Source organism: Manihot esculenta, chromosome 16, assembly GCF_001659605.2.
Source record: "Manihot esculenta cultivar AM560-2 chromosome 16, M.esculenta_v8, whole genome shotgun sequence".
In the NCBI taxonomy this organism is placed as follows: domain Eukaryota; kingdom Viridiplantae; phylum Streptophyta; class Magnoliopsida; order Malpighiales; family Euphorbiaceae; genus Manihot; species Manihot esculenta.
This window is the reverse complement of record NC_035176.2, coordinates 14,161,163-14,166,492: the sequence shown is the minus strand read 5'-3', so window position 1 is coordinate 14,166,492 and position 5,330 is coordinate 14,161,163.

The window sequence follows — 5,330 nt, the reverse complement described above, 5'->3', positions numbered from 1 at the left end:
TGCCATCCCTCCTCTACTCTACATCCATATCATCCCCTATGTCCTCTGACATTCCTCCCTGAACTGTGCCCCTCACTGATCTGCTTCTACCCAGATCTAGAGACCTTCTAGGGTCTCTTGCTGCTCTTTCTCTGTTAGACCTACTAGACATTGCCCTAGGCAATGCTGGAGGACGGGCGCTCGTGCCCTCATCCTCAGGTGGCACTCCAGTCAATCGTGCAGATCGACGAGTTCCTTTCATCCTGTTTTCTGAAAAACAGTACACATCACACAAACATTAGTATCATATGGTTCATGTGGGCACACATGAACCCTCATCACATACCTCACATATCATAGTATATCATTAATGCACATGTATAAAATCATGGCATCTCACATCTTCATACAAGACAGGACTCCACATCCTATCCTAGTGGACATGATCTTTCCTATTGTGCTTGACCTTCTATAACATCTATGAGCCCGACTGTAACGACCCGAAAATCGGACCTCTACCGGCGCTAGGATCCAGGTCGACTTAAGGCAGCCGGGATCCGTAGCAAGCCTAACATGCATCCTGTTAACCTGTTTAATCCCATACATGATCAACAACATACATAAAAATTAAAACTTTTCTTTCATACATTCTATCATACGCCAAACTCAACCTGTGCATGCACTGAACTTATACATAATCATAAACCTGACCCCTCTGTGGGATCTCATCAATGCCCCCAATGGGGTGACATAACAAGTGTTGAGTTAGCTAAACATGGACATCAATAAACATTAAGATCATGTATCAAAAGGGATTACAATATACTATGGTCAAGCACACTTCTAACCTCAATATCATTACATCACGTATCTATACATCATTATACAAACTGTTATGTCCACATTCTAACTATTACATACATATGACTTCATTACTCTTCTTGACTTTTCTGTCTAACCCGTACCTGCAAACCTGGGGAATTTGGGAGAGGGGTGAGCTACTAGAGCCTAGTGAGCAGAATCATAAAGCATTTAAAACACATGCTATCATGGAATGCATCACATCACAACTAATCATACCAAGGATGAACTTGTCACCAATTAGCCCTCTACATAATCCAATCATGCCAGGGGCGTAGTGCAGGCCACACCTGGTCTTTCTCTTATACATAACATAACATAACATACATATTCCATAGTGCCGGAGGCGTAGTGTAGGCCACATCCGGTCTTTCTCTTACATAGTGCCAGGGGCGTAGTGCAGGCCACATCTGGACTTCCATATCATATCATCATGTCATAACATATGAGGGCTAATGGATCATTCAACATTCATCCACATCAACAACATATTATGCAATGCAACATATTCGTGATTTCTAATGCATACAGCCTAAAATATCACATGGCATCCGTGATGCATGAACATGCTCAAAACTGATTTATTTATTTAAAAGCATAAGAGTCATTCCACTCACCTCTGGCTAGCTCTGACACTGACTGAAGCAGTTGACTCACTGCTGAGGTCCTCGGTTCCTCGGGTCCAAACCTACACAGGTGGACTCAAATGAGGGACCAACATACTAGAACATAACTCTAAAAACATCCCCCAAAAACCCCCTAAAACATCTCAAAACATCCATGAAAAACATGCAAAGAACGGCTGGACAGGGCACTTTCGGCGGTAGGTTCGGCGGCCGAAAGTCCCTCCAGAGCCGAAAGTCAGGCAGGTTCGGCGGCACCTTCGGCGGCCGAAACTCCCAGATAGAGGCGAAACTCATGCATGTTCGGCGGCACTTTCGGCGGCCGAAACTCCTAGACAGAGACGAAAGTCTCCTTTCGGGGGAAAGCTTCGGCAGCCGAAGGCTGCCTCCACAAGGGGGTTCGGCGGCCGAAAGTCCCTTCGGCTGCCGAACCTGGTTTCTCCCAAAGGGCAAAAACTTGGTTCAAACATGCACAAACGCCTCCAAACTCAAACCATCATGCATTTAGCTCAACCAAAACATGCATACAAGCTCCTAGGGGTCTCAAACTACCTTAAACCCCAACTACAACACATCAAACACACATTACAAGCCACATTGTTCATGAACATACATTTATACCCATAAACATGACTATAACCTAAACATGCATTCTACCCCCATGAACTTCATAAAACTTACTTAAAACATAATATAGGCTAGAGATCGACTCTTACCTCTTGAAGATCGAGAGTAGAGGTGACCAAACTTGGAGTTGGGAGAGATTTGAGTTCTTGAACCTCAAAGCTCCAAAACTTTGCTCAAAAGCTCAAATCTTCAAAACAAAGTTAAAACAAATGAAAAACTTGAAAGATCTAGAGGAAAAACATCAAAGATCGGTGAGGGACGGCGGAGAGCTCACCTTGGCCGAAAATAGGGAAAAGCTCGCCCGTTTTCGGCTAAGGGACCCTTTTATAGTGGCTGTCCAGGCCACGTTCGGGGGCCGAATGTGCCTCCGCATGCATGCCATGTTCGGCGGCCGAACTTGAGGTTCGGCGGCCGAACCTGGACTTCCCTCACTTATGCCTTCGGGGGCCTAAGGCTCACCTAAAATGCATGCATGTTCAGCGGCCGAACTTTGAGTTTCGGCGGCCAAACTTGAGCTTTCCTCCAAGGTTGTTTTTATTCAAAAACTCATTTCCTCTTTACTTAAAATCATCAAAAACATTAAAACATTTCATGAAAACATGGTTTTACCCATCTAGAGGTCTCCGACATCCGAGATTCCACCGGACGGTAGGAAATTCCGATACCGGAGTCTAGCCGGGTATTACACCGACACTCTAGGTCCGACCATATGAACCTAGGGCTCTGATACCACTCTGTAACGACCCGAAAATCGGACCGCTACCGGCACTAGGATCCAGATCGGCTTAAGGCCGCCGGGACCCGTAGCAAGCCTGACATATAGCCTGTAAACCTGTATAATCTCATACATGATCAACAATCACACATAAAAATTAAAACCTTTCTTTCCATTCATACACCAAACTCAACCTGTGCATGCACTGTATATAACATAAATCATAAACATTGATCCCTCTGTGGGATCTCATCAGTGCCCCCAATGGGTGACATAACATATGTTGAGTTGGTTTACATAAACATCATAAAAATCTCTAAGATCATGTATTAAAAGGGATAGCAACAATCTATGGTCAAGCACACCTCTAACATCCATAAACATCATCTCATTACATATCTAAACTGTACTTTTACATTACATCAAAATCATTTATCATGTTCACACTAACTAATACATAACCAAAACTTCATTACTCTATCCGGACTCCTGCTCTCTCCTGTACCTGCAAGCCTGGGGGTAAAGGGAGAAGGGTGAGCTAAAAGCCTAGTGAGTAAAACCATAAAAACATATTAACACTATGCATCCAATGAAATGCGTCATAACACAGACAATTCACATAAGGGTTGGGTGAACTTGTCACCAATTAGTCCAAGCTAACTCTGTGCCAGGCCGTAGCATGGGGTCCTGGTCTTCCTGTCATAACATACATTACTTACCATTGCCCCAGGGCCTCCTCCGGGCTCCTGGTCTTCGAGTCCCATAACCGTGCCAGGCCGTAGAATGGGGTCCTGGTCTTCCTGTCATGGACTAATTGGGTCATCCAACATTCACCCACATCAACAACAAATGATGCAATGCGGCATATTCGTGAAAACTAATGCAATCACCCTATTGTATAATCATGATGCATGAAACATGATAAAAACATTTAATTTCTCAATTTAAAAGATTTAAGTTTAGTTCCACTCACCTCTGGCAGACTCTGACAACACCGAAGCAGCTGAACTCACTGCTGGGGTCCTCGGTTCCTCGGGTCCGAACCTACACAGGTGGACTCAAATGAGGGACCAAACATACCTGAACATAACTATAAACTACTCCCCAAAAACCCCCTAAAACATCATGAAACAACTATAGAAAAAAATGCAAAGGAGGCCTGGACAGGGCACTTTCGGCGGCCGAAAGTCCCTCCAGAGCTGAAAGTCAGGCAGGTTCGGCGGCACCTTCGGCGGCCGAAACTCCCAGACAGAGACGAAACTCATGCATGTTCGGCGGCACTTTCGGCGGCCGAAACTGCCAGACAAAGACGAAAGTCTCCTTTCGGGGGCAGGCTTCGGCAGCCGAAAGGCTTGTCTCCCCAGCCATGTTCGGCGGCCGAAAGTCCTTCGGCTGTCGAACCTGGTTTCTGGCAAAGGGCAGAAACTTGGCTCCTCTATGCACATACGCCTCCAAACCTTCCAAACATGCATCAAACCTATTCTACAACACACATACACAAGCATACATGTTCCTAGGGGCCTCAAACCATCATAAACCCCATCTACAACACATCAAGCATCCACATTGTTCAAAAACACACATTTATACCCATAAACTTCCAAAACATATCCATAACCTATCATGCATTTCTAACCCATAGATCTACTTAAAACTTACTTAAAACATGCAATGAGCTTAAGATCAGCTCTTACCTCTTGAAGATCGAGAGAGAGACGACCCAAAACTCGGAGGTGGGAGAGATTTGAGTTCTTGAACCTCAAAGCTCCAAAACTTGCTCAAAAGCTCAAAATCTTCAAAACAAAGTTAAAACTAATGAAAATCTTGAAAGATCTAGAGGAAGAACATCAAAGATTGGTGAGGGACGGTGGAGAGCTCACCTTGGCCGAAAATGGGGAGAAAAGCTCGCCCATTTCGGCTAAGGGACCCCTTTATAGTGGCTGGCCAGGCCACATTCGGGAGCCGAACGTGCCCCCGCATGCATGCCATGTTCGGCGGCCGAACTTGAGGTTCGGCGGCCAAACCTGGACTTCCCTCACTTATGCCTCGGGGGCCTAAAGCACTCCCGAAGTGCATGCATGTTCGGCGGCCGAACCTGAGTTTTCCTCCAATGCTATTTTCATGCAAAAACTCATTTTCTTTCATGCTTAAAACATAAAACACATTAAAACATTTTATAAAAACATGGTTCTTACTCTTCTAGAGGCCTCTGACATCCAAGATTCCACCGGACGGTAGGAATCCCGATACCGGAGTCTAGCCGGGTATTACAGCAGGGACATGGCATGAAGTTAGAATCAATCTCAGTGTAGTTTTTTTTCATTTCACTTGAATTAGTCAAGTTAATCTGTCTATTTAAGAGGTGTATTACGTTGAATAAAGTGTGTGTTTTTTTACAAGAAGAAAAATCTCTCTAGGCTTTATCCTTTACTTCGTGTCTTTTCCCTAAGCAAACCAGCAAACACATTTTTGTTTTGCTCCGTTGTGAGGCTTGTTTTAAAACCTGCAATACCAATTGAAACAGC